Genomic DNA, 13,524 nt, shown 5'->3' with positions numbered 1-13,524 from the left:
TATTATTTAAAAATTAAATAATTCGGTTTCATGAATAATTCTAAAAATATATAAATGACAAAATATAATTATATCAAAAAAAAATTTTAAAAAAATCGGTAACATGTGAGTATGTGAGTCATGTGGCTGTGTCATGTGTGAATGCGGGGGTCAAAATATCTTCAGTGTTCATCATCAAATATTGGCTTTTAAAGGAATCAATATTTTATAATATTTTATTCCTTACAGACTCGGTACAGAGTCCACAACTCTAGCGACGCGATAAGAATGTCGAGATTTTACCGCACGTTTACAGATACCATTGCAGGGGGTATTTTATACACATCTCCATGTTTGGTTATCTATTTTATCTATAATATACACACTTTAGAGACACCATTGCAAGTGCTCTTAGTCTACAAGGAGCATGCAATCAACCCAAAGCCACAGACCAACTGACTAAACTTCACAATCGTTGAAACTGTGAAGGTCAAAAAATGTGTTAGCTGAGAGCATTCCAAGTTCAACACTCAGCAAATTTTATTCAGGTAAATATATTATAGCCAAAATATATACTTATACTTTGTTATTGGGATTGGCAATAGCCATTTCAAAGAGAACAGTACCAGCCAGCAGTCATAAAAACCACTTTTCATCAAAACATTCTTAAAGAGCTACTCAACTCTATACAACACCTCCCAAATGATTTGGGTTCTTCGGAAGTATCAGTTTCTCAAACAAATCATCTCTCCATCTAGAAACCAAAATGTAAGAATAACAAAAATACAAGAAAAAATAGTAATGAAAACATCATCTTCCTCCCCTCCCCTCCCCTCTCCTAAAAGATCCAAAACACCTACATATTGTCATATTGACAGACTTATACTTAGAAGCGAACCCAAGACAATTAATGCTTTTTTTTAAAAAAAAAATCGTTAAGAATTACCCCTTCCCATCTGAAAATGGACACCCAACTCGTAAATTCTTTAGATTATCCAAATGAATCGATTGTTTTGTTATGCTAGTCTGCTCTCTTGATCTATACCCTGGATTATCACTCTTATCAGTGTCAGAATTTTCCTTCTGTGATGCAATCTCTGTGCTACCTCCATGTGTTCTTTGTTGCCGGCGATCCTGAAAGTTACAAGTTTCACCTCAGAATTAAATGAAAAGTGTATCCCTTGAAACATATTATTCAGAATGATGACAAGTAACAAATCCAGATCAATTGCAAGAACTTTAAGCTGGCAAGTTATTAGTATCAAGCTCAATAACCCAGTAACATCAGACCATATAAAGTAGTTCTCAAACTATATAAAAGATGATTGAAAAAGTGGACATGCAACACAAAAAAAGAAAGATACTCGAGTAATTAGTTTCACTCAGATGAAGTACGATTGCACGTGTTTGATATTAACCATTTAATTTCAGCTCAACTGTTTAGGAAAGCTTTTATAAAAGCAAAGCAAGGAACACAAAGAGAAGAAATATACGAATGCCCCCATGATGAGATAAAGATATGATATCAATCCAGAGAAGTACCAAAACTGTGGTATATTGCTTTTGCAGTGCAAACAAATTTAGACCCATAAAATACTATTGTAATCATCATCAAAACCTTAACCAATAGCTGTGCAACTAGTAAATAATCCGAGCTTGCCCAAGAAAGGAGGATTCCTTTTCATTCTAATCATTTAGATTCAAGCATAAATTTTAACCAGAGCCTATAAGAAATACTTTTGTACTGTTCAAGTCAAGTCAGACACTATCCTCTCTATAGGATATCCCTCGGACTCAAGCATACGAAAAACTTGGCCCATCTTAGGTCTTTATTCAGAATCCGGATCAACACACCTCAGGCAGTCAAAAGGGCTCGCTTTAGAGCTCTTGTTGATGGCCTTGCCTTAATATTTGGGTCAACCACTTCTTCAGATCGCCTGCTACCAACCATCATTTTCTGCCAATCAACAAGGTTTACCTGTAAAAAAAATGACTTCTTGTCAATGTAATACCCAGAACAGGTAACATGCAATACCAGATAAAGTGAATTGTTATGATAGAGCTACTCAGGGTTGATTCAAGTCCTTAAAAATTTTCAGAGTATAATTGACACTGCCAACAATTATAATGCAGTAGCAAAGTTCTAGTTTCATCAATGACTGTTAGTAGCTTTACTACATTAACGCCTTGTCAGCCAATTAACAAACCATATGTAATAGTTATTGCATACGTCATGGGCAGGACGGCCATAGTTCGCAGAATCTCTTCCGTAGGCTTCCAAAAGAACAACACCAAAGCTATAAACATCGCTCTTTTCATTAAGGCCGATATTAGCATATTCAGGAGCCACATATCCGAAAAAAGACACGAAATTGCGAGATGGGAAAGAGAGATATTTAAGGAATATTATAGGTATGCAATGCAATTGAGAAAATACTTACTCAAATTTTCCCATAACTCGAGTTGTGACATGGCTCTTTCCAGCACCCAACAACTTGGCTAGGCCAAAGTCAGAAACTTTTGCATTGAATGTATCATCAACTAATATATTGCTTGATTTAATATCTCGATGCACCACCTATGGCTCAATTGCTTCATGCCAGTAAGCAACACTGCAAGGAATAGATTATGAAAAATGAGAACTAGATCACGACAGAGGAAGGAGCAAAAGAATCAACTTACGCCTTAGCTGTGCCAAGAAGAACCTTCATACGGGCCTCCCAAGTAAGATAAACATGCTGACGCATAGCACCATGAAGCCATTATTCTGAATTTCCCTTGTTGACATACTCATAGACCAACATCCTGTGATAAATATTACTAATCATATGAGACCATATACTTGTCTTATCACCAAACCCCAGACTAGGTGCAATTGGGCCACAACTCATATTTCCTTTTGAAGATGTGTTACCCCTAGTTCAAAATAATTTATTTAAGTGACCAAATCAAACATCAAAAGCTTCCTGAACAGTATATAAATCACACCTACGTGTTCCTTCAATGCAGTATCCCAGAAGACGAACCAAATTCTTGTGGCCTACATGCCCAATAGCTTCAACCTCCACTCTAAACTCTTTCTCTGCTTGGCCCCTGGGAAAAATAAAAAATTAAGAGCTGAACAAAATTAAAACTTCAACAACTAAAACAATGAAGTAATCAATGACAACTACATTTTACTAAGTTAATAATACAGGCAGATCAATAAAAGAAAAGAAGATCGTAAATCAAACCAACGTTTGATAAAAAGACGCACTGGAATCCACCAGAATTTGAGAGAAACTCTCTAGGGTTTTCATATATTTGGTAGAATAAAAGATAATGACCTCTAGGGCCGGCTACATCCTAATATGAAGCAAAACACCAAATATAAAAAGTTACAAAAACACCCCTAAAAACAGAAATCACTTAATTTGAGGCCCTAAACGATTGAATTTGGCAAAACTAGGGTGGGGCCAGGGGCCAAAGGCCCCTGGTTCGGTTCAGAACGCCGTTTCGCTTCAGCCGGTCAAATTTCATCGAAAACGGACAACGTTTGCAAATTTTCCAGTTCTGCAGCCACACCCTCAAAATGATTTCTACTAGCTGATAAAATTTGTAATTAACTCCAACTTTCTGTTTGTCACAAAACAGCTCCAAATCAACTCAAATCAACTTCAAAACAACTCAAAATCAGCTCCTATATCAGTCCCTTCCACCTCAAAAGAGCTCGACCCGAGCGAACTTCAAAGCAAAGCTCCCTCGTCGGAATGAAATGCATACAAATCAGCCACATTGAAAGTGTTGGACATCCCCATATGAGCTGGAAGATCCACCACATAAGCTTTGTCATTAATCTTCTTCAAAACCTTGAAAGGACCATATTTCTTCGGTTTCAACTTGTTGTAGGTTCCAACCGGGAAACGTTCCTTACGCAAGAAAACCATAACCAGATCACCCTCCTTAAAAAACTTCACACGCCTATGCTTATCCGCAGCAGCTTTGTATTTTGCATTAGTAGCCTCAAGCTTTTTCTTGACTTCAGCTTGGATCGACTGAGATTCTTCAGCAAAATTGCCTGCAGCAGCACTAACCCCAGGGGTAATCAGTAGCCTCACCAAGTCCACTGCATGCCTAGGAACCTGCGTGTAAACTAGTGCAAAAGGAGACTTACCAGTAGCACTATGGACAGCGCTATTGTAAGCAAACTCGACCTGAGCAAGTGCATGGTCCCACTGCTTTGGTCTGTCACCACAAATACTACGAATCAGATTGCCAAGTGACCGATTCACCACCTCAGTTTGTCCATCAGTCTGAGGATGCGCCGTGCTACTGAAGTTTAAAGATGTATCAAACCGTTTCCACAAAGTGAGCCAAAAATGGCTAAGGAATTTTGAGTCACGATCGGATGTAATAGTCAAAGGAACTCCATGTAGGCGCACAATCTCCCTAAAAAACAACCGTGCGATATGGGATGCATCGGAAGTCTTCCGACATGGCAGAAAATGGACCATCTTTGAAAACCTGTCAACCACTACAAAAACAGAATCAACACCACGCTGAGTTCGTGGTAATCCAAGTACAAAATCCATAGAAAGATCCTCCCAAATGCCATTCGGAACAGGCAGCGGCATGTACAAGCCAGTATTCTGAGATTGCCCTTTGGTAGTCTGACAAATAAAACACTTCTGCACAAAATTCCTCACATCGCGTCTTAACTGTGGCCAATAATACCTCTCCTCCACACTAGCCATGGTCTTATCTCTACCCAAATGCCCACTAAGACCACCGCCATGCAAGTCTTTGATTAACTTCTCACGCAAAGAAGTACGGGGAACACAAAGTCTATTGACAAAGAACAGGTAACCATCATGAATGTAAAAATCCCCCATGGAATTTTGCCGCAATTGACATCTCTCCCAAATCCCCTTAAAATCATTGTCATCCGCATATAACTCCTTCTGCAGCTCAAACCCAACACTTCATGGCTAACTGAAACCAACAATGCTGCTCGTCGACTTAATGCATCAGCTACACGGTTAAGAACTCCAGATTTATGCTTGATGACAAATGGAAATTTCTGTAAAAACGCAGTCCATCTTGCATGTCTACTCTCCACCTGCTTTTGACTATTAATGAACTTCAAAGCTTGATGGTCCGTATACAAAACAAACTCAGCCTGCATCAAATATGGCTCCCAATGCTTCAATGCCCGCACCACAGAATAGAACTCCTGGTCATAGGTGCTTCATTTCATCCTGCCTTCACTCAACTTCTCACTAAAGAAAGCAATTGGTCTACCACTTTGAGAAAGAACAGCTCCAACTCCTGTACCGCTAGCATCACACTCCACCTCAAATGGCTTCTCAAAGTTAGGCAAGGCTAACACTGGTGCAGTACACAATTTCTCCTTGATCAAGGCAAAAGCCTTTTCAGCCTCAGTTCCCCAATTAAACTTGCCCTTCTTCAAGCACTCCGTAAGAGGGCTAGTAATGGTGCTGAAATTTCTGATAAACCTCCTATAAAATGTGGCAAGTCCATGAAAACTGCGGACCTCGCTAACATTTTTAGGAACTGACCACTCTCTAATTGCTTTGACCTTGTCTTCATCCACATGAACACCTTCTGAACTGATCACAAATCCCAGGAAGATCAACTTATCTGTCATAAAACTACACTTCTTCAAGTTCACAAACAGTTTGTTCTCCTGCAATACAGCCAAGACAGCCCGCAAATGTAGCAAGTGCTCCTCCTCTGTCTTGCTATAAATCAGTATATCATCAAAGTAAACAACCACAAACTTAGTCACAAAAGGTCTCAATACCTGATTCATAACACGCATGAACGTGCTAGGAGCATTGGAGAGACCAAATGGCATAACCATCCACTCGTACAAACCATCCCGAGTTTTGAAAGCTGTTTTCCACTCATCTCCCTTACGAATGCGAATCTGGTGATAACCACTATGAAGATCAATTTTCGAAAACACCTTTGAACCCCATAATTGATCAAGCATATCATCCAACCGTGGAATAGGAAAACGGTACTTAACCGTGATCCGATTAATGGCACGACTATCCACACACATCCTCCAACTTCCATCTTTCTTAGGCACCAATAACGCTGGAACGGCACAAGGACTCATACTCTCCCTTATAAATCCTTTCCGTAGCAAATCCTCAACCTTCTCTCTTAGAATGTCATTCTCCTTTGGACTCAATCTGTAGTGAGGCAGATTAGGCAGATTAGCCCCAGGAATGAAATCAATCTGGTGTTGAATGTCCCTCATGGATGGAAGGCGATCTGGTAAATCATTCGAAAACAGAACACCAAACTCAGCTAACAGTGGTTGTATTGCCTCTGGACACCCTATATACTCCTCTTCATTCTCCGACTGACTCACCACCAATGCCTTCACCACTAATGCATGCATTTCTCCCACACTCTTGTACTCTGTAGCAATGTCATGTTCAGAACAAGCAATAGTAAGAAAGGAACTCCCTTCCACCTTAACAGCCTTAGGTAATGGAATAGAACGCTCCTTGGAAGGAATTATCGCCACCTTGTGATCACCCCATTTAAATAGGCAAATATTGTCCCTTCCCTTATAAGTCATATCCACATCAAACTGCCAAGGCCTACCTAAAAGCACATGACTAGCATCCATGTCTATAACATCACATCACACAAAACCTCATCACGATACTGTTTGTCAATAGAAAGAGGGATATGACACACCTCTTCGACCTTCACTGTAGGACCCTTCTGAATCCACCCAATAGCATAAGGGTGGGGATGCTTCCTTGTAGGCAATTTCAGATGCTCCACTAGCTTCCTGGACACAAAATTCTCACAACTGCCACTATCAATAATAAGATCACACACCTTCTGGTTAATAGTGCAATACGATCTGAAAATACTATAACGCTGTGAGGTATCCTCCTGCTTGGGAGATAACAGAATCCTCTGCACCACACAATTTACTCGCTCACCTTCCTCCTCAGCAAACTCAGCACCCTCATACTCTTCATCCTCACCAGCCCCTTGCTCATCCTCCTCTTCTTCATACTCTGCTACATTAACTGGCCTTCTATCAGGACACTCATTGGACTTATGCCCTGGTTTGTTACATCGATAGCACTTAATTGGGGCTGCCTTCGCATAGGGGTTTGGATTAGGATTGGTATTTCTCGCTCCACCTTGAACCCTGCTACTTCCTCCTTCTCCACTCCGGGTTCTCTGTGTTGGAGGCATTGTATTACGTTCAGGCACCCGCGTTGGACTAGTCGCTGGTGCCTGTGAGCTTCGTCCCTTGTAGGAAGAATAAGAGGATTCTGCAATACTGCGCCTCTGGTTCATATTCCTCATGGTTTTCTCCATCAACTCAGCCTTCAAGGCTAGATTGAAAGCCTCATCAACAGTCCATATAACTTGCAGCCCAATCTTCTCCCTCAAAGATGGTCTTAACCCATTTAAATACCTAGCCACCCTCTGCATCTCAGATTCAGCCAAGTTGTTGCGCGTAGACAATCTATTAAATTCAACATTATATTCAAAAACAGGTCTGTTACCTTGATAACAATTCTGGTAGAGTTGAAACAAGTATTGTTCATAATCTGGTGGTAAGAACCTGGCCATCATCAGCTGCTTCATCTTCCTCCAAACCCTAACAATAGCCTTTCCTTGCCTCCTCCTATTAATCTGCAATTGATCCCACCAAACAGCTGCACTTCCCTTCAATCGGAACGCTACTAATTTCACCATTCGTTCCTCAGGAACCTCCATCGTATCAAAGAATCTCTCCACTTCAAAGATCCAATCCAGAAACTCCTCAATCTGTAGATTTCCGTTGAAAGTAGGAATATCTGCCTTAAGCCTATATTCCTCAAAAGGCCTCTGTTGCCTAGCAGCTTGGTAACCAGCATAACCCCCAAAATCTTCACCATCTTCCGAATCTGAATCATCTGGTAAGGGTTGTTGGTACTGTTGAACAGGAACACGACCACCACGACCCTTACCACCGCGTCCTCTACCACCACGGATAGGTCTAGCCACTGGTTCTACTACCGGCTCCTCCTCAGCAGGGACATCACGGTCATCATGTCCAGGTCGCACAGGTTGTGCGGGTTGGACCTAAATCATGAATCTGTGAAGCATATCGCGCAACTCCTCCATCTGTTTCCGTTGAGCCTCAATCGCCGCCCAAACGGCATCGATCCCGCGCTCTCTAACAATTTGGTTCTGACCTCTTCCTTCATTGTTAGCCATTGATCCAAGGCAAACTCCTCAGCTCCGATACCAACTAATACAGGCAGATCAATAAAGGAAAAGAAGATCGTAAATCAAACCAACGTTTGATAAAAAGACACACTGGAATCCACCAGAATTTGAGAGAAACTCTCTAGGGTTTTCATATATTTGGTAGAATAAAAGATAATGACCTCTAGGGCCGGCTACATCCTAATATGAAGCAAAACACCAAATATAAAAAGTTGCAAAAACACCCCTAAAAATAGAAATCACTTAATTTGAGGCCCTAAACGATTGAATTTGGCAAAACTAGGGTGGGGCCAAGGACCAACCCTGGTTCGGTTCAGAACGACGTTTCGCTTCAGTCGGTCAAATTTCATCGAAAACAGACAACGTTTGCAAATTTTCCAGTTCTGCAGCCACACCCTCAAAATGATTTCTACTAGCTGGTAAAATTGGTAATTAACTCCAACTTTCTGTTTGTCACAAAACAGCTCCAAATCAACTCAAATCAACTTCAAAACAACTCAAAATCAGCTTCTATATCAGTATGATGCGGAATCCCACATCGGGTAAGAATAGGTTCAAACCGCAGTATATAGTAAGGAGCAATCCTTACTCTAGTAGCCAAGGTTTTCAGGGGGATTTCCCCTCTGGGCCTTGGTTACAGCCGGCCCATGCTCGCATGGGTGTCGGTTGGGCTTTGACAGCTGTTGTTTGGGCTGGGCTGGTTTGCCAGTTCCCTCTGGTGTGGGCCTGCTCAGACTTTGTGGATTGCCACCCTTCGCTTGGGCTCGTGGCGTGCGTGTGTCGTGCTGCATCAGTTGGTATCGAAGCCTAGGTTCGTCCCGTGGACTCGGGAGGCCTCCATCCGTCGACTCGGGTGGGTTGTTGGCAGTACGGTCGCACGTGGATGCTTGAGTTCTAAGTGGGGGAGTATGATGCGGAATCCCACATTGGGTAAGAATAGGTTCAAACCGCAGTATATAATAAGGAGCAATCCTTACTCTAGTAGCCAAGGTTTTCAGGGGGATTTGCCCTCTGGGCCTTGGTTACAGCCGGCCCATGCTCCCATGGGTGTCGGTTGGGCTTTGACGGCTGTTGTTTGGACTGGGCTGGTTTGCCAGTTCCCTCTGGTGTGGGCCTGCTCAGACTTTGTGGATTGCCACCCTTCGCTTGGGCTCGTGGCGTGCGTGTGTTGTACTACATCAGTTAATAGATTCCCGTAAGGAAAATTTTCAACTCACAGGATATTGAGGATCTTCTTAACTGCCACTGGAGTTCCATTGATCATATGTCCCTGATAAACAACTCCATATCCACCCTCGCCAAGTACATTTTCCTTAGAAAACCAGTTTGTTGCAAGTTCAAGATCCCTCATTGTAAACCAGTGATCACCCAAGTGAGAGAACTCGGACAGCCCGGAAAGAGGAGAAGGAGAAGAAGAAAGCTTGTATGCAGTTACTTTGCCGGAACTTCCTTCTTCACCTGACTGGGATCCATCGTCTTTTTCTAAGTGATGAAATGAACCTGATTGACTGCTATTATCTCCATTCTTCAATTTGCCCATACTCAGATGAACCATCACCTTAGAGAATCTTTATCACTAGACTTGTTATGAATTGTTAGAATAATCCCATCCCGAGGAACAAAATCACTTGTTGGCACTTGCTCCACCCAGACTTCCTTGATTTCCTTCGAAACAGTAGAGATTTGGCTAATGGGAGAACCTTGTTTCTGGAAACTCTAGATTTCTTCCTCGAACTTAAACAGAACGACAACACAGCAAGAATGAGTAGGACAAATAATGCAACAACAATCCCAATTACTTCCTAGACCCTGAGGCCAAAGATGGGAGTATTTTTGGATAACTCTGCATTAAGATCAGTGGCCATGTTTTGTTCTACTTTGAAATGACAAAGACCTAAATTAATGGCTCAAGAGATTCAAGAATATGAAATATTGTTGACGCAAAATTGGCATGAAGAATAATATCCCCACATATAAACATGGTCATATATATTTCACTAATCCTACGCATTTTCAACTTTCACGTCAATTTATCAAAACACATTAGAACATACATACTGCAATAGAATCAATCATTAAAACCAGAACTAGAAGATAGAAGGCGAAGAAGAAGCAGAAAAGCAAGACGAGAAGTCAAAAATCACTTAAAATGAGCAAATAAGGAGATCCGAAAACGCAGGGAACTGGGATTAAAAAAAAAGAAAAGAAAAAGCAGATACCAAATTTCCATTCATCAAACAAAATTTGTTCATTAACAAGACAAAAATTTCCATTCATCTTCGTCTATCTTGATTGTCTACTGTAATGGATTTACAGATTCTTGCGATGATCTCCCCTAACAAATTAAATTTGTGTTTGTTTAACTGAACCTTATTTCCTCCTCTCTTTTGGTAGGTGAAGAGGGTTTTCCTTCACATTCACGAATGGAATTTGATGTGCTAATTAATTACTTAATAGAAGTTCCAGAAATATGTTGTGGTATGGGTGGGGTCTGAGTGCATGCATTTGTGAATCTACGTAAGGAAGTTGTTAATCGGAGACTTGATAGCCTACTATGTGATATCTTAACAAAGTGATATGATATTCTGTGTGCATTCAATTTTTAAAACTACCTGTTATGCAAAGCAAAGAATATCATTGTGATCGTATGTTACGTGATAAACCTGCTTTTACAATTGTTACTTATTAACAGCATTGAATCAAATTGTTACTTATTATTCATAGCAGTGCACAAATTATTACGCAGGTTTTCTCTTTTGTTGTTAAAAGACACCAGCCGTATCTAAATATGATTGTCTTTTCGGTTTGCAATTAGCTTCCTCGGTTTATTATATAAGGTTCTTCGATTTACCATCAAATCTACAAAATATGTCTTGCCATGGTAAGTATCTTATTATTGGATGGGTTCTGGGCATTCTGTCTATTTTTAGTCCCATTTGAGATCATTGAATTTGGCCTTTTTTATTTACGCTTCATAGTGTGCTTGGGTCAGTATTGAGTGTATTCATGATTTACAGTTTTAATATATAAAAAGTTTCGGTTCCAATCAATTCCATTGGTGAGTTTTCTTCCTAATTTTTAGTGCTATATTTTTTTTCATATATGATTTTGGTAAAGATGGATCTCTTCATGGTTAATTGTTCGCATAGAAGCTAATCATATGTTCCAAGTAATCCCTCTATTGTTACTAGGTTTGGTAGGGTTTAAGTGGTCAATTTTGGCTTTTATGATGGGTTGTTTGATAGGAGTTTTTCTTTATTTGTTTTTGTTTTTTCTGCAATTTATTTTGGCTCTGCTATATTTGAGTCTTTGGTGAATGTAATTTCTCAATTAGATGGTCTAAATTGTGCTTACAAAGTCTATTGATTGAAGTAATTTTCGTTGGCGTTTACCAGTAGGAAGAGTCACTAATGATTAAATTGGTCATCCTTTTACTTAGATTACCTATGTCTACTTCATATATGTGGATGCTTAATATGTATGTGTGTATTTTGTTTTGTCTGATTATGTTAAGCATTCATGAAGTATTTCAATGCCTTATTTTGTATGCTTTGTATCTATGAAAGTGGGCGCTTTGATGGTGAAAGTGAGCAGTTTCTCTTGCATTGGTAATACTTTTATGGTCTAAGAGCATCCACAATAACTCTTGTATATCTACTGTTTCCGCTATTTTACAGGATCAAGCTCAAAAAAACTAAAAAATACTGCTCCCAACAGCTCTGCTTAGCTGGCAAATTTTTTTAGCGGAGCTACAGTGGTCCACTTGATGTAACAGACCACTGTAGCTCCGCTACAACTTTTTTATTAATAAAACGTTTGAATCGGCCCACAACCGTTTAGCACTACCAATCAGCTCAATACTTCAATACATTTTTTTTTCGTTTCTTTATTTGTGTTATCTCTTGTTATTGTTATTTCTTTAAATTTTGTAATCTTCTGTTATTTCTGTATTTGTTTCCAATTATTGCTAAATATTTAATTTTCTTTTATTTATATTTTATCTTAAAATAGCCAAAAATTTTGATAATTAAAATAACAACATAAACTATATTTTTATTGAATAAACTTAAAACTACATTAAAATTACATAAGAAGATAATTAAAAAGTACAAATAGTACAAATTATGATTTACTATAAATATTCCATAAATGCTCAATAAGATAACTTTGGAGCTAAGAATGAACTTGTCTATGTCTGATTTGAAAGTGTTGATCTATGAAATCCTGAAGTTCATACGCATGTTCTTCTGGCACTTCTATTGGTGGAGGACTTTCATCGATTTGATCATATATGAAGGACATATTTGGTTGAAGGTGTAGAAGTCACTCATCTTCAACGATCATGTTATGCAATATAGTACATGCAACATAATCTCTTTAAGTGTTTCAGTCTCAAAATAACGAGCAAGTCCTCATACAATCGCGAATCGAGATTGTAGCACTCCAAATGCACGTTCCACATCTTTTCTGACACCTTCTTGACACCTTACAAAATGTTTGGTCTTCATAGTTTGTGGCAGTGGGATTGATTTCACGAAAGTAGTCCATGAAAGATATGTACCATCGGCTAGGTAGTATCCCATTGATTGAATAATTAACTATAGGGGCACGCCCTTGAGTTAGTTCAGAAAAAACTTGGGATCGTTCTAACACATTGATGCCGTTATAAGACCCTGGTAGTCCAAAAAATGAATGTCATATCCATAGATCATATGATGCAACAACTTCTAAAATAATTGTTGGTTGATGACAACATCCAGTGTACATACCTTTCCATGCAGTTGGACAATTCTTCCACTTCCAATGCATACATCAATACTTCCTAGCATCCCAGAAAATCCACGAGTTTTGTTTAATGCTAACAGTATTTCAACGTCGTTGCTATTGGGAGACCTCAAATACTCAAGACCAAAGATAGAAATAACTGTTGTGGAGTTCTTGGATTTTAAAAGTGATTGGAGAAATGAATATTTTAAGTTATAGAAGATGGTTTAGAGGAGTTGTTGTGGAGTGCTGTTGAATTGTGATTCTTTAAAATGACTCATTTTATCGTATTTTAGAGAATCTGTTAAGAAGAGCTAATGTGGATGCTCTAAGTCCGCTTATAATATGAAATTTATTTGGCTTGAATGCTAATAACCTATTCGGTGAGACTAACCATAATTTCTTTGCTTGAAAAGTTTATGTTTTAAACTCATAAGTTGAATCATTTTTGGCATTTGGTAAGTTTTTCTTTCTTATTTTCTCCAGAGACAAAAAAGTTTGTAGGTTTATTTAAGCAATAAT

General features: G+C 39.3%; 1 pseudogene; it reads right to left on the bottom strand.

Annotated features, from left to right (window-relative positions):
• Window positions 1–573: 573 nt before the first annotated feature.
• LOC119999840 lies at window positions 574–10,555 on the bottom strand (annotated as a pseudogene).
• Between the last annotated feature and the right edge of the window lie 2,969 nt (window positions 10,556–13,524).

This window comes from Tripterygium wilfordii, chromosome 6 (assembly GCF_013401445.1).
Source record: "Tripterygium wilfordii isolate XIE 37 chromosome 6, ASM1340144v1, whole genome shotgun sequence".
Lineage (NCBI taxonomy): Eukaryota > Viridiplantae > Streptophyta > Magnoliopsida > Celastrales > Celastraceae > Tripterygium > Tripterygium wilfordii.
The sequence above is the reverse complement of the archived record's forward strand: the minus strand, read 5'-3'. Positions and strand labels throughout refer to the sequence as shown.